Source organism: Mixophyes fleayi, chromosome 4 (assembly GCF_038048845.1).
Source record: "Mixophyes fleayi isolate aMixFle1 chromosome 4, aMixFle1.hap1, whole genome shotgun sequence".
NCBI lineage: Eukaryota > Metazoa > Chordata > Amphibia > Anura > Limnodynastidae > Mixophyes > Mixophyes fleayi.
In genome coordinates, this window is record NC_134405.1 from 5660703 (window position 1) to 5683913 (window position 23211).

The 23211-nt window shown below is 49.5% G+C and overlaps 2 protein-coding genes across 2 annotated transcripts in view; both read left to right on the forward strand.

The window, feature by feature from the left end:
* Positions 1–23211, forward strand: part of LOC142151019 (uncharacterized) — a 570528-nt gene that overhangs the window by 155709 nt on the left and 391608 nt on the right. The window lies entirely within an intron of this gene.
* The window catches only part of LOC142151005 (uncharacterized), a 30574-nt gene continuing 7433 nt past the window's right edge, over positions 71–23211 (forward strand). The window contains exon 1 of the mRNA XM_075206262.1: positions 71–120. The gene's annotated coding sequence lies outside the window, so the exon portion shown is untranslated. The remainder of the gene's footprint in view (positions 121–23211) is intronic.

Here is a 23211-nt window from a genome sequence, read left to right on the forward strand (position 1 = left end):
TTTCCCGAAGTCTCTAATATACTTTATTGATGTTACGTCACTGCAGAGGGGGCGTGGTCACATGATCTCTCAGACGTCATCTTACCTGGAAGCTACATCCGGGCCCTGTACAAGACGGAGGTAATATCTCCCTATAATAATATATCAGACAGCGGGAATTACCCCCATAGAGTTACTCCATGTTTATGTGCAGCCTCCCGGCGATCAGGACTTCATACATGCGGCTGAGCTCTCACATCAGCTGCTACATAATCCTCATTGTGCTCCTACTGCAGTCAGCAGAAGGCTGTTAGTAATAGCAGAGCTGGTTATTATAATGGCAGAGCTGTGAGAGACTTAATACCCAGACCAGCTACACCCCATACACCACAGAGGGGCTCACACACCATGACTAGCCCCCATCTCCTCCTTCTACCCCCATTACCTCACATCCCCCTACTATCACCTCCTACCCAACCACCCCTCACCAAGTGCCACTAACACATAGCTTGTCTAGTGCTGGAGACTAGCCCCCATCTCCTCCTTCTACCCCCATTACCCCACATCCCCCTACTATCACCTCCTACCCAACCACCCCTCACCAAGTGTCACTAACACATAGCTTGTCTAGTGCTGGAGACTAACCCCATCCCCTCCTTCTATCCCCATTACCACACATCCCCCTACTATCACCTCCTACCCAACCAACCCCTCACCAAGTGCCACTAACACATAGCTTGTCTAGTGCTGGAGACTAGCCCCAATGCCCCTCCTTCTACCCGCCTTTACCCCACATCCCCTTACTATCACCTCCTACCCAACCACCCCCTCACCAAGTGCCACTAACACATAGCTTGTCTAGTGCTGGAGACTAGCCTCCATCCCACTCCTTCTACCCCACCCCCCATTACCCCACATCCCCCTTCTATCACCTCCTACCCAAGCAGCCCCTCACCAAGTGCCCCTAACACAAAGCTTGTCTAGTGCTGGAGACTAGCCCCCATCCTCCTCCTTCTGCTCACATTACCCCACATCCCCCTACTATCGCCTCCTACCCAACCACCCCCTCACCAAGTGCCACTAACACATAGCTTGTCTAGTGCTGGAGACTAGCCCCCATCCCCCTCCTTCTACTCTCCCTTTACCCCACATCCCCCCTACTATCACCTTCTACCCAACCACCCCTTCACCAAGTGCCACTAACTCATAGCTTGTCTAGTGCTGAAGATTAGCCCCCATCCCCTTCCTTCTACTACCATTACCTCATATCCACCTACTATCACCTCCTACCCAAACACTTCCTCACCAAGTGCCACTAACACATAGCTTGTCTACTGCTGGAGAATAGCCCCCACCCCCTCCTTCTACCCACATTACCCCACATCCCTCCTGCTATCACCTCCTACCCAACCAACCCCTCACCAAGTACCACTAACACATAGCTTGCCTAGTGCTGGAGACTAGCCCCCATCCCCCTCCTTCTACCCTCATTACCCCACATCCTTGTCATCCGTGCCCACCCTCTTGGGCCATAGTTACCTGCCTATACTCACTTTTTCCCTCCCTCCCTCTCTTTCATGCTGTGCCTGAGCCCCCAGAGTTATAGTGCTTACTGTTACTTGTACTATGCTGTTTCACTTGTACTGTGCCATTGTTTGTCCTTGTACGGCGCTACGGATACTTTGTGGCGCCCTATAAATAAAAATGAATAATAATAATCCCTCCTACTATCACCTCCTACCCAACCACCCCCTTTACGAAGTGCTACTAACACATAGCTTGTCTAATGCTGGAGACTATCCCCCATCCCCCTCCTTCTACCCCCCCCCCCCATTACCCCACATCCCCCCTACTATCACCTCCTACCCAACCACCCCATCACCAAGTGCCACTAACACATAGCTTGTCTAGTGCTGGAGACTAGCCCCTATCCCCCTCCTTCTACCCCCCCATTACCTTACATCCCCCTACTATCACCTCCTTCCCAACCACCCCCCTCACCAAGTGCCAGTAACACATAGCTTGTCTAGTGCTGGAGACTAACCCCCATCCCCTCCTTCTATCCCCATTACCACACATCCCCCTACTATCACCTCCTACCCAACCACCCCCTCACCAAGTGCCACTAACACATAGCTTGTCTAGTGCTGGAGACTAGCCCCCATCCCCCTCCTTCTACCCCCCCCATTACCCCACATCCACCTACTATCACCTCCTACCCAACCACCCCCTCACCAAGTGCCAGTAACACATAGCTTGTCTAGTGCTGGAGACTAGCTCCCATGCCCCTCCTTCTACCCGCCATTACCCCACAACCCCCTACTATCACCTCCTACCCAACTACCCCCTCACCAAGTGCCACTAACACATAGCTTGTCTAGTGCTGGAGACTAGCCCCCGTCCCCCTCCTTCTACCCCTATTACCCCACATCCCCTTACTATCACCTCCTACCCAACCACCCCATCACCAAGTGCCACTAACACATAGCTTATCTAGTTCTGGAGACTAGCCCCCATCCCCTCCTTCTACCCCCATTACCACACATCCCCCTACTATCACCTCCTACCCAACCAACCCCTCATCAAGTGCCACTAACACATAGCTTGTCTAGTGCTGCAGACTAGCTCCCATGCCCCTCCTTCTACCCGCCATTACCCCACAACCCCCTACTATCACCTTCTACCCAACCACCCCTTCACCAAGTGCCACTAACTCATAGCTTGTCTAGTGCTGGAGACTAGCCCCCATCCCCTCTTTCTACCTCCATTGCCCCACATCCCCCTACTATCACCTCCTACCCAACCACCCCTCACCAAGTGTCACTAACACATAGCTTGTCTAGTGCTGGAGACTAGCCCCCATGCCCCTCCTTCTACCCGCCATTACCCCACATCCACCTACTATCACCTCCTACCCAACTACCCCCTCACCAAGTGCCACTAACACAAAGCTTGTCTAGTGCTGGAGACTAGCCCCCGTCCCCCTCCTTCTACCCCTATTACCCCACATCCCCTTACTATCACCTCCTACCCAACCACCCCATCACCAAGTGCCACTAACACATAGCTTATCTAGTTCTGGAGACTAGCCCCCATCCCCTCCTTCTACCCCCATTACCACACATCCCCCTACTATCACCTCCTACCCAACCAACCCCTCATCAAGTGCCACTAACACATAGCTTGTCTAGTGCTGGAGACTAGCCCCCATTCCCCTCCTTCTACCCGCCATTACCCCACAACCCCCTACTATCACCTCCTACCCAACCACCTCCTCACCAAGTGCCACTAACACATAGCTTGTCTAGTGCTGGAGACTAGCCCCCATCCCCTCCTTCTACCCCCCCATTACCCCACAACCCCCAACTATCACCTCCTACCCAACCACCCCCTCAGCAAGTGCCCCTAACACATAGCTTGTCAAGTGCTGGAGACTAGCCCCCATCCCCCTCCTTCTACCCCTATTAACTCACATCCCCCCTACTATCACCTCCTACCCAACCACCCCATCACCAAGTGCCACTAACACATAGCTTATCTAGTTCTGGAGACTAGCCCCATCCCCTCCTTCTACCCCCATTACCACACATCCCCCTACTATCACCTCCTACCCAACCAACCCCTCATCAAGTGCCACTAACACATAGCTTGTCTAGTGCTGGAGACTAGCCCCCATCCCCTCCTTCTACCCCCCCCATTACCCCACAACCCCCTACTATCACCTCCTACCCAACTACCCCCTCACCAAGTGCCACTAACACATAGCTTGTCTAGTGCTGGAGAATAGCCCCCGTCCCCCTCCTTCTACCCCTATTACCCCACATCCCCTTACTGTCACCTCCTACCCAACCACCCCATCACCAAGTGCCACTAACACATAGCTTATCTAGTTCTGGAGACTAGCCCCCATCCCCTCCTTCTACCCCCATTACCACACATCCCCCTACTATCACCTCCTACCCAACCAACCCCTCATCAAGTGCCACTAACACATAGCTTGTCTAGTGCTGGAGACTAGCCCCCATTCCCCTCCTTCTACCCGCCATTACCCCACAACCCCCTACTATCACCTCCTACCCAACCACCTCCTCACCAAGTGCCACTAACACATAGCTTGTCTAGTGCTGGAGACTAGCCCCCATCCCCTCCTTCTACCCCCATTACCCCACATCCCCTTACTATCACCTCCTACCCAACCACCCCATCACCAAGTGCCACTAACACATAGCTTATCTAGTTCTGGAGACTAGCCCCATCCCCTCCTTCTACCCCCATTACCACACATCCCCCTACTATCACCTCCTACCCAACCACCCCCTCAGCAAGTGCCCCTAACACATAGCTTGTCTAGTGCTGGAGACTATCCCCCATCCCCCTCCTTCTACCCCCCCCATTACCCCCAACTATCACCTCCTACCCAACCACCCCCTCAGCAAGTGCCCCTAACACATAGCTTGTCAAGTGCTGGAGACTAGCCCCCATCCCCCTCCTTCTACCCCTATTAACTCACATCCCCCCTACTATCACCTCCTACCCAACCACTCCTCACCAAGTGCCACTAACACATAGCTTGTCTCGTACTGGAGACTAGCGCCCATCCCCTCCTTCTACCCCCATTACCCCACATCCCCTTACTATCACCTTCTACCCAACCACCCCATCACCAAGTGCCACTAACACATAGCTTGTCTAGTGCTGGAGACTAGCCCTTATCCCCCTCCTTCTACCCCCCCCCATTACCTTACATCCCCCTACTATCACCTCCTTCCCAACCACCCCCTCACCAAGTGCCAGTAACACATAGCTTGTCTAGTGCTGGAGACTAACCCCATCCCCTCCTTCTATCCCCATTACCACACATCCCCCTACTATCACCTCCTACCCAACCAACCCCTCACCAAGTGCCACTAACACATAGCTTGTCTAGTGCTGGAGACTAGCCCCAATGCCCCTCCTTCTACCCGCCTTTACCCCACATCCCCTTACTATCACCTCCTACCCAACCACCCCCTCACCAAGTGCCACTAACACATAGCTTGTCTAGTGCTGGAGACTAGCCTCCATCCCACTCCTTCTACCCCACCCCCTATTACCCCACATCCCCCTTCTATCACCTCCTACCCAAGCAGCCCCTCACCAAGTGCCCCTAACACAAAGCTTGTCTAGTGCTGGAGACTAGCCCCCATCCTCCTCCTTCTGCTCACATTACCCCACATCCCCCTACTATCGCCTCCTACCCAACCACCCCCTCACCAAATGCCACTAACACATAGCTTGTCTAGTGCTGGAGACTAGCCCCCATCCCCCTCCTTCTACTCTCCCATTACCCCACATCCCCCCTACTATCACCTTCTACCCAACCACCCCTTCACCAAGTGCCACTAACTCATAGCTTGTCTAGTGCTGAAGATTAGCCCCCATCCCCTTCCTTCTACTACCATTACCTCATATCCACCTACTATCACCTCCTACCCAAACACTTCCTCACCAAGTGCCACTAACACATAGCTTGTCTACTGCTGGAGAATAGCCCCCACCCCCTCCTTCTACCCACATTACCCCACATCCCTCCTGCTATCACCTCCTACCCAACCAACCCCTCACCAAGTACCACTAACACATAGCTTGCCTAGTGCTGGAGACTAGCCCCCATCCCCCTCCTTCTACCCTCATTACCCCACATCCTTGTCATCCGTGCCCACCCTCTTGGGCCATAGTTACCTGCCTATACTCACTTTTCCCCTCCCTCCCTCTCTTTCATGCTGTGCCTGAGCCCCCAGAGTTATAGTGCTTACTGTTACTTGTACTATGCTGTTTCACTTGTACTGTGCCATTGTTTGTCCTTGTACGGCGCTACGGATACTTTGTGGCGCCCTATAAATAAAAATGAATAATAATAATCCCTCCTACTATCACCTCCTACCCAACCACCCCCTCACCAAGTGCCACTAACACATAGCTTGTCTAGTGCTGGAGACTAGCCTCCATCCCACTCCTTCTACCCCACCCCCTATTACCCCACATCCCCCTTCTATCACCTCCTACCCAAGCAGCCCCTCACCAAGTGCCCCTAACACAAAGCTTGTCTAGTGCTGGAGACTAGCCCCCATCCTCCTCCTTCTGCTCACATTACCCCACATCCCCCTACTATCGCCTCCTACCCAACCACCCCCTCACCAAATGCCACTAACACATAGCTTGTCTAGTGCTGGAGACTAGCCCCCATCCCCCTCCTTCTACTCTCCCATTACCCCACATCCCCCCTACTATCACCTTCTACCCAACCACCCCTTCACCAAGTGCCACTAACTCATAGCTTGTCTAGTGCTGAAGATTAGCCCCCATCCCCTTCCTTCTACTACCATTACCTCATATCCACCTACTATCACCTCCTACCCAAACACTTCCTCACCAAGTGCCACTAACACATAGCTTGTCTACTGCTGGAGAATAGCCCCCACCCCCTCCTTCTACCCACATTACCCCACATCCCTCCTGCTATCACCTCCTACCCAACCAACCCCTCACCAAGTACCACTAACACATAGCTTGCCTAGTGCTGGAGACTAGCCCCCATCCCCCTCCTTCTACCCTCATTACCCCACATCCTTGTCATCCGTGCCCACCCTCTTGGGCCATAGTTACCTGCCTATACTCACTTTTCCCCTCCCTCCCTCTCTTTCATGCTGTGCCTGAGCCCCCAGAGTTATAGTGCTTACTGTTACTTGTACTATGCTGTTTCACTTGTACTGTGCCATTGTTTGTCCTTGTACGGCGCTACGGATACTTTGTGGCGCCCTATAAATAAAAATGAATAATAATAATCCCTCCTACTATCACCTCCTACCCAACCACCCCCTTTACGAAGTGCTACTAACACATAGCTTGTCTAATGCTGGAGACTATCCCCCATCCCCCTCCTTCTACCCCCCCCCCCATTACCCCACATCCCCCCTACTATCACCTCCTACCCAACCACCCCATCACCAAGTGCCACTAACACATAGCTTGTCTAGTGCTGGAGACTAGCCCCTATCCCCCTCCTTCTACCCCCCCATTACCTTACATCCCCCTACTATCACCTCCTTCCTAACCACCCCCTTACCAAGTGCCAGTAACACATAGCTTGTCTAGTGCTGGAGACTAACCCCCATCCCCTCCTTCTATCCCCATTACCACACATCCCCCTACTATCACCTCCTACCCAACCACCCCCTCACCAAGTGCCACTAACACATAGCTTGTCTAGTGCTGGAGACTAGCCCCCATCCCCCTCCTTCTACCCCCCCCATTACCCCACATCCACCTACTATCACCTCCTACCCAACCACCCCCTCACCAAGTGCCAGTAACACATAGCTTGTCTAGTGCTGGAGACTAGCTCCCATGCCCCTCCTTCTACCCGCCATTACCCCACAACCCCCTACTATCACCTCCTACCCAACTACCCCCTCACCAAGTGCCACTAACACATAGCTTGTCTAGTGCTGGAGACTAGCCCCCGTCCCCCTCCTTCTACCCCTATTACCCCACATCCCCTTACTATCACCTCCTACCCAACCACCCCATCACCAAGTGCCACTAACACATAGCTTATCTAGTTCTGGAGACTAGCCCCCATCCCCTCCTTCTACCCCCATTACCACACATCCCCCTACTATCACCTCCTACCCAACCAACCCCTCATCAAGTGCCACTAACACATAGCTTGTCTAGTGCTGGAGACTAGCCCCCATTCCCCTCCTTCTACCCGCCATTACCCCACAACCCCCTACTATCACCTCCTACCCAACCACCTCCTCACCAAGTGCCACTAACACATAGCTTGTCTAGTGCTGGAGACTAGCCCCCATCCCCTCCTTCTACCCCCATTACCCCACATCCCCTTACTATCACCTCCTACCCAACCACCCCCTCAGCAAGTGCCCCTAACACATAGCTTGTCTAGTGCTGGAGACTATCCCCCATCCCCCTCCTTCTACCCCCCCATTACCCCACAACCCCCAACTATCACCTCCTACCCAACCACCCCCTCAGCAAGTGCCCCTAACACATAGCTTGTCAAGTGCTGGAGACTAGCCCCCACCCCCCTCCTTCTACCCCTATTAACTCACATCCCCCCTACTATCACCTCCTACCCAACCACCCCTCACCAAGTGCCACTAACACATAGCTTGTCTCGTACTGGAGACTAGCGCCCATCCCCTCCTTCTACCCCCATTACCCCACATCCCCTTACTATCACCTTCTACCCAACCACCCCATCACCAAGTGCCACTAACACATAGCTTGTCTAGTGCTGGAGACTAGCCCTTATCCCCCTCCTTCTACCCCCCCATTACCTTACATCCCCCTACTATCACCTCCTTCCCAACCACCCCCTCACCAAGTGCCAGTAACACATAGCTTGTCTAGTGCTGGAGACTAACCCCATCCACTCCTTCTATCCCCATTACCACACATCCCCCTACTATCACCTCCTACCCAACCAACCCCTCACCAAGTGCCACTAACACATAGCTTGTCTAGTGCTGGAGACTAGCCCCAATGCCCCTCCTTCTACCCGCCATTACCCCACATCCCCTTACTATCACCTCCTACCCAACCACCCCCTCACCAAGTGCCACTAACACATAGCTTGTCTAGTGCTGGAGACTAGCCTCCATCCCACTCCTTCTACCCCACCCCCCATTACCCCACATCCCCCTTCTATCACCTCCTACCCAAGCAGCCCCTCACCAAGTGCCCCTAACACAAAGCTTGTCTAGTGCTGGAGACTAGCCCCCATCCTCCTCCTTCTGCTCACATTACCCCACATCCCCCTACTATCGCCTCCTACCCAACCACCCCCTCACCAAGTGCCACTAACACATAGCTTGTCTAGTGCTGGAGATTAGCCCCCATCCCCCTCCTTCTACTCTCCCATTACCCCACATCCCCCCTACTATCACCTTCTACCCAACCACCCCTTCACCAAGTGCCCCTAACTCATAGCTTGTCTAGTGCTGAAGATTAGCCCCCATCCCCTTCCTTCTACTACCATTACCTTATATCCACCTACTATCACCTCCTACCCAAACACTTCCTCACCAAGTGCCACTAACACATAGCTTGTCTACTGCTGGAGAATAGCCCCTATCCCCCTCCTTCTACCCCCCCATTACCTTACATCCCCCTACTATCACCTCCTTCCCAACCACCCCCTCACCAAGTGCCAGTAACACATAGCTTGTCTAGTGCTGGAGACTAACCCCCATCCCCTCCTTCTATCCCCATTACCACACATCCCCCTACTATCACCTCCTACCCAACCACCCCCTCACCAAGTGCCACTAACACATAGCTTGTCTAGTGCTGGAGACTAGCCCCCATCCCCCTCCTTCTACCCCCCCATTACCCCACATCCACCTACTATCACCTCCTACCCAACCAACCCCTCACCAAGTACCACTAACACATAGCTTGCCTAGTGCTGGAGACTAGCCCCCATCCCCCTCCTTCTACCCTCATTACCCCACATCCCTGTCATCCGTGCCCACCCTCTTGGGCCATAGTTACCTGCCTATACTCACTTTTCCCCTCCCTCCCTCTCTTTCATGCTGTGCCTGAGCCCCCAGAGTTATAGTGCTTACTGTTACTTGTACTATGCTGTTTCACTTGTACTGTGCCATTGTTTGTCCTTGTACGGCGCTACGGATACTTTGTGGCGCCCTATAAATAAAAATGAATAATAATAATCCCTCCTACTATCACCTCCTACCCAACCACCCCCTTTACAAAGTGCTACTAACACATAGCTTGTCTAATGCTGGAGACTAGCCCCTATCCCCCTCCTTCTACCCCCCCATTACCCCACATCCCCCTACTATCACCTCCTTCCCAACCACCCCCTCACCAAGTGTCACTAACACATAGCTTGTCTAGTGCTGGAGACCAGCCCCCATCCCCTCCTTCTACCCCCATTACCCCTAATCCCCCTACTATCACCACCTTCCCGTCCACCCCGTCACCAAGTGCCACTAACTCAACAACTGACTCTCTCCACTGAGTCACCTTCAATCACACCACACACTTTTGGGCTGGCAGGGGTGGAAACAGTCTCTACTGGCTTACTTTTGCCAGTTAAACAAGTCAGCTGGGCCTCAGGACTCAGATTAGGGGCACACGTCCAGGGTGCTGGAGCAGTGGGACAGTCCATCCATAGGTGACTGGTTTTCACGCAGCTGTAGCACTTCTTCTCCAGCCTGGGCTCCAGGTCTCTCTGAAAACTCCCAGGGAAAGGACAGGGTGGTGCCTGGCGAAATGTAGCCGAATGGTTGGATACTTGCTTTTGCGGGTGAGTAGAAGACGTATGTCGCCATGTTTGTACAGTCCTTTGGTGTTGACTGTTAGCTTGGCGCTTCTGCCAGTGTGTCCTTACTGCCAAATATTGATCCGCCAATTGGGCGGCTGCTTCCAAGGTGGCTGACTTTGTGTCCAGCATCCATTCTTTCACCTCAGGTGCGCACTGGCGGTGAAACTGCTCTTGGCACATCAAGACTTACCTCCTCCATGGTCTGGGCAGGTGCTCACCCACTTCCTGTCCGACTCCCGCAGCAGGTTGGCAATCTCTTCATGGGTGGCGTGGAGGTTCTTGGCAAGGTCCTCAGTAGGCCTCCACTGCGTGTCCTTGTAGTGTGGGCACCAGATTTTTAACATATTCCTCTCTGGGTACAGCGTGTAGCCTTCAGGTCATTTCAAGTACCTGGAGGTGCTCATCAATATTCCCAACATTATCCTCAAATTTAGAACAAGGTAAAGATGACAGTTCTGATCCCCTAGGGGCACCTCCCTCCTTTGATGCATGGCTGACGCCCTTCCCTGTTGGTGCCATGCTGCGATGACCTGTGACCACTCAGCTGCAGTATCATTGTCCCCTAGGGCCGGCGGCTGGATCCTTAGCCCGGCGGTCCTGCACTCATCATAGGACCGAGGGACTGATTCTGCTGATACCGTCTGTTGAGAAGAGAGCCCTGCTGTCTGGAGGTCTGGTTCACATTGTTCCTGGTTTTCAACTGGGCTGCCGCCTTGGCCACTGTCGCTATCGGTTTCCTCTACCGGGGTATCATGCTGTAGGTGCCATTCTCTCAGTGCTGCTCTCATCTCTGCCCTGTTTGGCGAATGGCTGAAATCAATGCCATTGGCACTGCACAGAGTCTCTAGATCTGCCCGGGACACGTTGGTGTAATCAGACATCCTGTGCGTTCTCCTGGCTGCAGTGATTCCTCTCCTGAATAACGCGGCTCTCCTGACTGGTGCGCGAAAAGCCGCCTGGAGCTATCGCACCACTTGCTACCAGAGATAAGTGACAGGATAAACCGCCTATGTCATCCTGTCTGTTGTGTTGCTAAGGACCGGTTTGGCTTGTCTTGCCACCGTCCACTTGGTTTATTACAAATGCGCCCTCTATCTGCAGTAGGAAGGGCTTAAGCTTCTGCCACCACTAGACTCCTTTGCGGAAACCAGAATCGCGTCCTTCTGGGTAACTCGCTGCTGGTACCCCTGACCTCTTGCCTTCAGATCAGGGTTGCTGTGGATGATTTACTCTGGTAGTGGGCAAAGCGTTGGTACTGTGCTGGGTCCCAATCTCAGAACAGCTGGATAACGGATTATATTGGTCTAATCTGTGGTTACAGGAATTACAGCAGGTAAGTAGGCATCAAAGCTGGTTCCTTAGGCAGTTGATGTTTATTAGCTCAGGAAGTCCTGAAAAGGACAGTTACATCCACTAGTTGAAGGTACTAGTGGCATCCAGAAAGGTACAGATGGATTAATGATACATGGTCAAACAGAGCTCTGACAATACAATACAGATTCTGACATAAATGTTAGCAGGGTGGTAACAGCGTCCCCTGATCCTAGATGGCTCCGCAAAGACTGATAAATCACATTCAATATTTTAACATCAGGATATAATCTAATCTTGCATCTAACACAGTTTAACTGTCACACCAACCTGATTTTCTCATATGTGCTGTCTATATTGTTAGGAGGCTTCCTGTCTCTCTCTAACAAGACATGTACACAGGTAACAACCCCCTGCTGGGACTTCAGGCCAAAGCAGGTGTTTGTCACTTCTGAGATGAAAAGAATAATTAACTTAATTCAGGATTTCCTTTCCTCCTGTCTTACACAAATCCAATTTTCCTCCCTGGTCTGTCTCAGCAATAAATACATTTCCTGTACAAAAGTACAGCATCATATATTAAAAATCAGTACATTTGCAATGATATAAATTAGCGCACTGCGCTAATAATTTTAATTTATTTATATGATAAGTTGTTTATAAGTGATCCAGCAACACCTCACTCCTGGACACATTACCTGGGCAAAAAAATTGCTTTTCTCTAACCCAACAGAATTAGTCACAGTGCCATCTACCCCAGTTTTAGCTGTCAAAGTATCCACATCAGTGTCAATTACAACCTTTTGCAAGAACATGGTCACCTGTCCCTTCCTCCTTAGATACAGATAGCTTACACAGTTCAGGTACAATTGAACCTACATTTTCCCTGTCACATCCTGGCACCTAGGACAAAATAGGGGTACTCTCATCAGAGTCAGTAACATCATTATTAGTGACATATTGAGATACCATCCTACCTAAATCAATTCCAAGTAACACATTTGCAGAAATATTGTCACATGTCAGTGGAAAAACAGGTTTAGATTCTAATGCATTTCTATTTTTGACATTAACATCGTTACCCGTACCATGTACAATATGTCATTCTCTTTCCCTATCACATCCTGGCACCTGGGAAGAAACATGGGTACTGTCAGTAGATTCTAATACAGTAACGTGTAGCATTAACATCAATACGCACTTCAGGTACCATAGAACAAACCTCCCTAGTACCTGGGGAAAAACGTGGATATTTTCAGTCAATAACGTCATCATTAGAGACCTACTGAGACAGCATCCTACCTAAATCAGTCCCAAGTAACACATTGGTAGGAATATTATCTGATACCCCTACATCTCTTAGACCTCTTCCAGCACCCCAATCAAGGTAAACCTTGGCCATAGGCACAGTAAGGTGAATTCCACCCACCCCTTGCGCACAAATACATTTTCCTGGAAGGAAGTCCTCTAACCCCACCAGCTCTGAACGCACCAGCGTAAAATTATCACCCGTGCCTCTTAACTCCACAGTTACCTTGTCACCCACAGTGACTGTTTGTAGGTGGTTCTTCCTGCTCACTTGGGGTCCAGCAACACACAGGACAGCTGTGGACGATTGCAGATTTCCACCCCTTGTATTGAAATATGATTTTCCCAAGATGCAAAGTTACTCCTTTTTTGCTTTGCTTTCCTTGAATGAATCAGGAATGGATGAATAAGGCCCATGGTATCTACACCATGAGATCCATCTATGATCTTATACAGGATCAAACAAGTAAGCTGAATATTATCCTTTATGTTGTGTAAAAGCTAGACTGCACATAGTAGAGCAACTGAATGGTTGGGGGACATTGCTATGTTTGCTTTAAATATTAGATGTTATATATAATTAGAGATGAGCGGGCTCGGATTCCGCTAATCCGAGCCCACCCGAACACTGCGGATCCGAACGGGATCCGAGCACTGTTCGGATATTTCCCGCGGGCAAAAAAATGAAAACGAGGCTCTGTCGTCCAAGTCTCGCGTCGAATCTCGCGAGGGGTGGGAGGGAGGGCCCAGAACAATTCCATCTTGTACCTCTTTTTTTGGCATTATGTGCTCAAGCTACCTCGGTGCAACCTTTTGGTCTAAAAACAATATTGTGAGGTGTTCAGAATAGACTGGAAATTAGTGGAAATGATTGTTATTGAATGTTATTGAGGTTAATAATAGCGTAGGAGTGAAAAAAAAAACCCAAAACTGGTTTTTAGCACATTTTATGTTTTTTTCAAAATAAATCCTAATCCGAAACCTTAAATCCGAACCAAAACCTTTCGTCAGGTGTTTTGCGAAACAAATCCGAACCCAAAACCTCAAGCAAATCTGAATCCAAAACACGAGACACCAAAAGTGGCCGGTGCACATCCCTATATATAATATACCTTTATTTTTAATATTGTACATTATTGATTTTTATATTTCAAATTTGGTAGATTTTTATTGAGTTTTCCATGAAAGAAACATTCAGAAAAAAGCAAAATACACAGACATCTAGTACACTTCATACAAATTAAGGTTCCTTGTCAAGTTTGGGAGATATATAGAGTTTGGCATCTGACCTAAGACACTAAATAAGCAATGAAAATGTATAAGAGATATAAAACAAAAGCTATGCACTTTTTCAAAAACACATTAGTCTTTTAGGGCATAGAGAGCCCAGGCGGTCAAGCCCTGACCCCCCCCCCCCCTCCACCCCCACATGGTAACCAGGGTAGGAGTGCTTTGATAATAAAAGTTTGTGCATCAGGAAGGCCGTCCATAGAGCCCCTCCCCTCCTGCCAATCCAGCAAAACACACCATCATTCCCGAGCAACCAGGTCCTCAATGACGCCCTATGTTTGGAGCTATACCATCTAGACCAGATTTTATGGTACTTCGACTTGGCCTTGCGAGAAGCATACATGTTTCTCATGTTGCACCGTTGCATTGACTAATGGCCCACCAATTTTTAGAGTCAGGTGGATCAGGAATGAGTCATCCCCAGGCTATTATAACTATTATTCTTGAGATTAAATATATATTTATATATACATGGATTTTCTCTTCCTTCCATGGTTACCGTGTGGGGGTGGGGGGTCAGGGCTTGACCGCCTGGGCTCTCTATGCCCTGAAAGACTACTGTGTTTTTTCCTTACTAACCATTCTTCCTCTGCTGAGCCACTCTCAGTCTCTACATTGGTTGCCTGTATTTCAACAAATCCAATATAAAATTATTCTACTAACATACAAGGCTGTCAACAAAATTGCACCAACATACATTTCCTCACTTGTCTCAAAATATCTCCCAACTCGACACCTCTGTTCTGCACAAGATCTGCGTCTCTCTTCCCCTCTCATCACATCCTCCCACTCTCGGTTACAGGACTTTTTTCGGGCTGCACCCACTTTGTGGAATTCCCTCCCTCGCACAGTAAGACTTTCCTCTAGTCTTCAAACCTTCAAGCGTTCACTGAAAACCCACCTCTTCAGACAAGGTTTTGATATTCCTCAACCACCATCTTAATTTCCCTAGATTACCATATTACCATCCTCTACACTGCTAACGCAAGACAACAACCCTGCTATTTGTTCCTGTGTTTGGTGTTTAACTTGAGATTGATTACCCGTGTATGACCTTTGCCTGTTCCTGGACTCTGAATCTGTGCTTCTGACCCTGAACCCGGATTCTGAACCTCTGCTAGTGACCCTGACCTTACACATGTCCCTGCATCCTGAACCGTGACCTTGACCTTTCTGCCTATACCTGACATATTCTCTGGTGCCCTGTCCAGTCCGCCGATATCTGGCCTGTCGCTACTCCATGTGCAACCTCCTATACCTGTGCGCTACTGTGTAAGCATAAACTCATACTTTTCTGAGCATAAGACCTGGGGGGATCTGAGTACAACCAGTCTCTACGGGAAAGGCGGCTGCTAAAGGTGAAGACCTCTTCTACCTGTCCTATGAGTTTATGCCGCACTGGTGGCCATAACATTATAACCGGCCAGTGAAGATTGGAGGTAATCCTGCCATGGATAACGGTGACTCGAATCTTTTTCCAGCTCAGGTCCTGGCTAACCAGATTCAGGCGATATGAGCCTTTCTCATCGTTTGTCAGCTCAAGAAGAGGCCTCCAGAAACCAGCAGCCTCAGCAAGCCTCCTCTGGCCTCTCTCCAGAGTCAAAGCTGAATTTGCCTGACCGATTCTCGGGAAGCAGGTCCGCCTTCCGCAACTTTAAACAGAGTTGCAGGGTATACTTCCGTCTTAGACCAAGCTCCTCTTTTTCGGAACAGCAAAGAGTCGGGATTGTTATCTCTTTACTCCAGGGTGATCCTCAGTCCTGGGCCTTCTTCCTTCCACCCACGAGTCCATCCTTGCAAACCGTGGATGCCTTCTTCCAGGCCTTGGGGTTATTATACGACGACCCAGACAGAGTGGCCTCAGCTGAGTCTCATCTCAGGGCATTAAGGTAAGGACGTCGCCCTGCTGAGCAGTATTGTGCGGAATTCCGGCGATGGTCAACTGGAACGATCCGGCACTGCAGAGTCAATTCCGCCTGGGCCTTACCGAGCAAATTAAGGACTCCTTAGTTCTGTATCCAGTACCCGCCTCACTTGAAGATTTGATGCAGCTTGTCATTAAAAATGACCGTCGAATTAGAGAGAGGAAAACGGAACGGGACTCTTCCATAACTCCTGGCTCGCCACCCAGTTCTTGTTCTTCTTTTCTGGATTCCTCTGAACCCATGCAGTTAGGTGCTTATTGCCTGCCTCCAGAGGAACGCTCCAGACGACGCTACCTAGGCCTTTGTTTGTATTGTGGCCAATCAGGCCACCTAGTTCGTTCCTGCCCTAACAAGTCGGGAAACGCCAAAGCCTAAGCGCTGGTGAAGAGGTGCGCTTAGGTCTTCAAATTGTCTCTTCAGGAAACTCTTTATTGGTCCCTGGACGTCTAGCCTTCTGTGACAAATCCGCGGAGGTGACAGCTTTCCTCAATAGCGGTGCAGCAGGTAACTTCCTGGATATCCACTTGGCTCAGATGCTTGAGATTCCGGATATCAAGTTAGGATCAAGCATTACCACCTGCGGTTTGGATAGTAACCGCTTGCCTGGGGGTAGAATACTCGTGAAGACTCAAGCAGAGGTGCTCTCATTCTTCCTGATTACCTGTCCCTCTGCTCCTTTGATTCTGGGGTATCCTTGGCTTTGCAGCCATAATCCCCTTATTGATTGGAAAAGAGGGGAGATCATCCGTTGGAGCCCAGAATGTTGCGCTTCTTGCCTGACTTTACCTCTTAGAGCTCTCCAGCCTAGTCCAGATTTGCTGCCAGCTCCCTATCGGGACTTTAGTGATGTATTCTGCAAGAAGAAAGCTGACTCGCTTCCACCACATCAGGAATATGACTGTGTGATTGATCTTGTACCAGGTTCCAAGTTGCCCAGAGGGCGTCTACATTCCCTATCCATCCCTGAGACTCAGGCCATGGAGCTGTATGTGGAGGAAAACCTGAAGAAAGGATTCATTCCCCCCTCTAAGTCTCCTGTAGGAGCAGGTTGCTTTTTTGTATCTAAAAAAGATGGCAGCCTTAGGCCTTGCATCGATTTACGTGGTCTGAATAACATCACTGTTAAGAACACGTATCCTTTGCCGTTGATTTCTGTCCTGTTCGATCAGCTTAAAACAGCCACTATCTTCTCAAAGATTGACCTCAGAGGTGCCTACAATCTTATCCGAATCAAAAAAGGGGTTGAGTGGAAAACAGCCTTTAACACTCAGTCGGGACACTATGAGTATCTCGTAATGCCATTTGGTTTATGCAACGCTCCGGCAGTCTTACACGACCTAATCAACGATGTACTATGGGAATTCCTTGGAAAAACAGTTGTTGTCTATCTGGATGACATACTAATCTATTCCCAGTCGTTGTCTCAGCATCGCCAACATGTCCGCCAGGTTCTTCTGAAATTTTGGGAACATCATCTGTATGCAAAAAGGGAGAAATGTGAATTTGAGGTGTCCACAGTGGCCTTCCTGGCGTACATCATCTCCTCATCAGGATTCGCAATGGATCCCTCTAAAGTTCAGGCAATTCAAGACTGGGTCCTCCTTACTAACTTGAAGTTGATCCAAAGATTCCTTGGCTTCGCCAATTATTATCGAAGGTCTATTGGCTCATTTTCCTCTTTGGTGTCTCCTATCACCGCTCTCACCAGAAAAGGAGCTAACCCAGCCGAGTGGTCCCCACAAGCATTGGCAAGTTTTTCAGCTCTCAAAGCTGCATTTATTTCTGCACCAGTTCTTAGACACCCTGACCCAGAACTTCCATTCATTGTGGAGGTAGACGCCTCAGATGTTGGTGGAGGTGCCATCCTTTCGCAGAGAGACCCGCAGAGTAAAAAATTACATCCTTGTGCTTATCTATCTAGAAAATTTTCACCTGCTGAAATTAATTACGATGTTGGAAACCGTGAATTGCTGGCTATTAAGTGGGCATTGGAAGAATGGCGACACTGGTTAGAGGGAGCTGCACATACCATTACCATCTTCACTGACCATAAAAACCTCCAATATATCCAGACCGCAAAAACTCTGAATCCCAGGCAGGCCCGCTGGGCTTTGTTCTTCACCAGATTTAAGTTCCTCATCACATTCCGTCCAGGTTCAAAAAATACTAAAGCCGATTCATTGTCCCGAAGTTTTATGGCCAGTCATCCTCAGTCTCCTGACCCGCTGCCTATTATCCCCTCGACCTCTATTCATATTGGACTAACCCGGGATCTGGGAGCCACACTTCGCCAGTTTCAGAATATTGCTCCAGTTCTGACACCAGCTAATAAATTATTTGTTCCGGTTCACCTAAGAAAGTCCGTCATCATGGAGAGTCGCGACAACCGCTCAGCGGGTCATCCTGGAATTCACAAGACCATTGAAATTCTTTCCCGCTGGCTTTGGTGGCCCACTTTGTCTGCTGATGGGGAGGGTCACGTCCGTGCTTGCCCTGAATGTGCCAGAAACAAATTGTCTGGAAGCCGTCCTCCTGGTCTACTGTTACCCTTACCTACTCCAAGAAGGCCTTGGACACAAAATCGATGGATTTTATTGTTGACCTTCCAGTATCCGTGGGTCATAACACCATTTGGGTAGTCGTGGACCGTTCAGTAAGATGGCACATTTCATATCCTTACCCAAACTACCAGATGCTAGGAGTTTGGCCACCTTGCTTCTTACGCATATCTTCCGTCTCCACGGCCTTCCAGAAGACATTATTTCGGATCGAGGGTTCCCAGTTTATTGCACGATTTTGGAGGTCCTTTTGTAATTCCATTGGATTCAGTATCAGTCTGTCCTCTGCTTACCACCCTCAGTTGAATGGTCAGACGGAAAGAACCAATCAGTCCTTGGAACAGTTCCTACGCATCTATGTTTCCAAGTTTCACGATAATTGGTCCTCTCTCTTGCCCTGGGCCGAATTCGCTTACAACAATTCCTGCCATTCCGCAACACACACATCCCATTCTTCTGTAACCTCGGGTTCCACCCAAAATCTAACTCTATCTCTTCTGCTGTTCCCGTTGGTGATTCTGGAACACCTGCCTTCACTGCCAGGTTGATGTCTGTCTGGAAAAAGGTGCACTCTGCACTAGCTCAAGCCTCCCAAAAATCCAAAGCCTTTGCTGTTCGCCATCGTGGTCCGTGTTCATTGAAGGTGGGGGATCGAGTCTGGTTGTCCACATGGAAAATAAAATTAAGACAACCCTGCAAGAAGCTGGAACCCCGATACATTGGAGCATTTACCATTGAAAAATGAATCCAGTAGCATTCAGGCTCAAACTACCACCTTCTTTATAAATACCTTCTACATTCCATTATTCTCTTCTAAAAAAAAACGTTTCTCCCAGCAAATTCAATCAGCCTTCCTCTAACAGACCCCGGCCTCTGATTGTGAACGGAGACCATGAATACATCGTTGAAAGAATCCTTGACTCAAGGAACGTTCAAGATCAAGTTCAGTTCCTAGTCCATTGGAAGGCTTACGGCCCAGAAGAGTGATGTTGGATACCACAGAGGCGTCTCCACGCTGGGAGACTCATTAAAGAATTTATCAATAAGTTTCCCACGAAGCCTGGATGTCGGGGTTCCTTGACCCCTCCTCAAGGGGGTACTGTTAGAGAGTTCCAGCGGTGCCCGTGACCGCCGAGACTCTCCTGGGTCCTCTGGTGACGTCCCGGCCGTTGCTACGGCAACCGGGGCGTCACTTCCGGTTTCTGTGCCTGGGCAACAACCGGGACGCTTTGGTCTCCCTGACGCCGCGCCCGGCCAGCTGTCAAACAGGATTAGGTAGGGCCAGCCTTGCAAGGCTGTGTAAGATCAGCTAATCTAGGCTGATTAAAGGTTTAGTTTATTGCTGATTCTCTGTATTACTATTGGCTGCTGGCTCTGCATGTTAATTATTCTGCTGTTGGGAACACATTCTGGACTGTGTTCTGATTGGCCATCTGTACTATTTAAGGCAGTGAGGTCTGAGCCTCACTGCCGGTTATAGCGTCCTGTTCCAGTACTGCTGCCTGCTATTTGTTCCTGTGTTTGGTGTTTAACCTGAGATTGATTACCCCTGTATGACCTTTGCCTGTTCCTGGACTATGAACCTGTGCTTCTGACCCTGATCTATTGCCTGAACCCGGATTCTGAACCTCTGCTAGTGACCCTGACCTTACACCTGTCCCTGCATCCTGAATCGGTGCCTGTGACCTTGACCTAAACTCATACTACTCTGAGCATAAGACCTGGGGGCATCTGAGTACCTGTGAACATAACCAGTTCTACGGGAAAGGCGGCTGCTAAAGGTGAAGACCTCTTCTACCTGTTCTATGAGTTTATGCCGCACTGGTGGCCAGAACAAGATGATACTGAAATTCAAAGGAGCTTATCAGTTTTCCACGAGAAGTTGTGTAGATAGAGAATAGCAGAGGACCTAGGACTGAGCCTTGTGGTACTCCAACTGATAAAGGAAGCAGAGCATAGGTGGATCCAGAGAAATTAACACGGAAAGAGCGATTAGATAGGTAGGATGAGAACCAGGATAGGACAGTGCCTTCAAGACCTAGGGATTGTAGCGTTTGTATGAGGAGAGAGTGGTCAACAGTGTCAAATACAGCAGAGAGATCCAGGAGAATTAGAAGAGAGTAATGGTTATTATTTTTTTGCTGTGATCAAATCATTGACATCCTTGGTCAGCGCAGTCTCTGTGGAGTGTTGAGAGTGAAAGCCTGACTAAAGAGCATCCAATAGGTTGTTTGCTGTAAGAAAGTGTGTGAGGCGAGTGTAGGCAATTCTCTTGAGAAGCTTGTAGGGGCATGGGAGCTGAGAGATGGGGCAGTAATTTACGAGAGAGTTAGGGTCAGAATTTAGTTTTTTTAAAATGGGAGTAATCACTGCATGCTTGAATAGTGATGGAAAAATACCAGTAGAAAGAGATATATTACAGATTTTAGTTAGAGGGGGAATGAGCACAGGAGACAGGGACATACCAATTTGTGAGGGAATGGGATCAAGAGAACAGGAGGTAGAGTAGGAAGATGAGAAGAGAGTAGAAACTTCATCTTCATTTGTGGGATCAAATGAAGAGAGAGTGTCAGAGGGTGCTACAAAGGAATTGAGCTGATTGCTTGTCAAGGGAGATACCATTTCAAGCCTGATCTTATCAATTTTGTCCTTGAAATAGGAAGCAAGATCCTGTGCACTGATGGTAGTGGTAGATATCAGTATATCTGATATTCCATAGCGGGGTAGAGAGGTTGTATTCGCTACCCTCCAATAAACAGTGTTCAATTCTTCGGATCTTAGTAGCTTGTCTAACAATTGGAGCCACAGTGCTGGTGTGTCTCCCCACCAACAGAAATTGTAAAGGAGTCAAACATAACGGAAGCCTCACCTGCTCGCCCACGAATCCCAGCAAAGCCTCAAAGTGTGTGCTCCCCACCCAAGCAATCATATGGCCCAACTGTGCCACGTAGTAATATAGTCTGAGAATGTGGAGAGCCAACCCCCCCTAAGCCCTTGGATTTACAGAGTGTCTGCAAGTTTATCCTGGATCTTTTTTACCTCCAGTGTTGGGGAGGTATACCGGTGACTGTTGCAAAATAGGGGGAATTGTGCCATGTAAAGGAAAAGTAGTAGACTTGCCCCAGTTAATCAATAAATCTGTGAACAGACCAAACACCCTGACTGTGCCTAAAAGGTGTACCAAAGAGGAATCAGACAGAAACAGTAGCATGTCGTCCGCATATAGGGCTATCTTGTCCCTAGCTGTGCCAACAGGGAGACCAATAATGTGGGAATGAGCCTGAATCAAACATGCCAAGAGCGCTATAGCCAAGGCAAATAGTGCAGGGGACAAAGGGCAGCCCTGTCGCACAGCTTGCACATAACATGGATATATTGGGATCTCAATTTCTAAACAGCCAGAGCAAAGTCCGGGAACACAGAAATATTGTGGTCGTCAAGCTGGAGTGGTCCATGTTGAGTTGGAGAGCAGCGTCCCGGTCTTTAAAATGTAACATTTTAGTGATGAAGGTGCGAGGGGGTGCACCAGGCTGTAGCACCTGAAGTGGAAGTCTATGCGCCCTCTCCACTGCAAAGTGAGAGGAAAAGGCCTCTTTACCAAACAGATTGAGGAGCCAGGTTTCCAGAAACAGTTCAGGATTAGCGCCCTCAACACGCTCCGGAAAGCCCACAAACCTGAGTTTGTTGCGCCTGAGGCGACACTCCAGGTCTGACATTTTAGGTTTGTATTGGTTAGTTTGTACAGCCAAGTTGTTCAATGTTTGAGAAAAACAGTAAAGTTACCCAGCGTAGATATACGATTTTACTGTCTCTCCCACCTGTTCACACATTTTCTGTAGGTTATGAATCAGGGAGAGATCTACCTGAACATCACCTATTTTATCAGTAACCCTCTTCTCTGAGGTGGTAATGGTAAGCAAAACTTGGTGAAGAGCAGGGGGGTCACCCTGCGTGGGAGGCTCAGGGTCGGGCGTGGGTTTGGAGCGGTGAGGGAGAGGAGGGCTGTCCTTAGCAGTGTTATTCGGGGGTTAACGGTCATATTTCTCAAGTTTGTTTACAGACGCCTGACTGTTCTTCCCCATGGTGATGAATTGTAAGGCAAAGATCTCAGCAACACAGTCTACCACAGCCCAACTGCTATGTTGCAGATACCGCTAGTGGATGAAAGACACAATAGGGCCCAATAGTGGTAGTTATATTCCCTGGAATAAGGAGGTGCCGTTAACCTTGGCCCAGCTGCCACATTGCAAGCTGCAGGAAGGCACTCTCGTTCCCAGCACAGAACTATTGTTTTACGGTTCATACTTGATCATACTTATTGGAGTAGTTCACACAATGTGGGGTCAGGAAAGGATGTTCCAAATAGTACAGGTATAATGACCTGCAATCCTACATGAGAGGCACAATCTGTTAATAATAACGGTATGGATGGTACTCACTGTGTCCTCAGCACGAAGTGCAGCCAAAGGTTGTGCCCGCATATTCA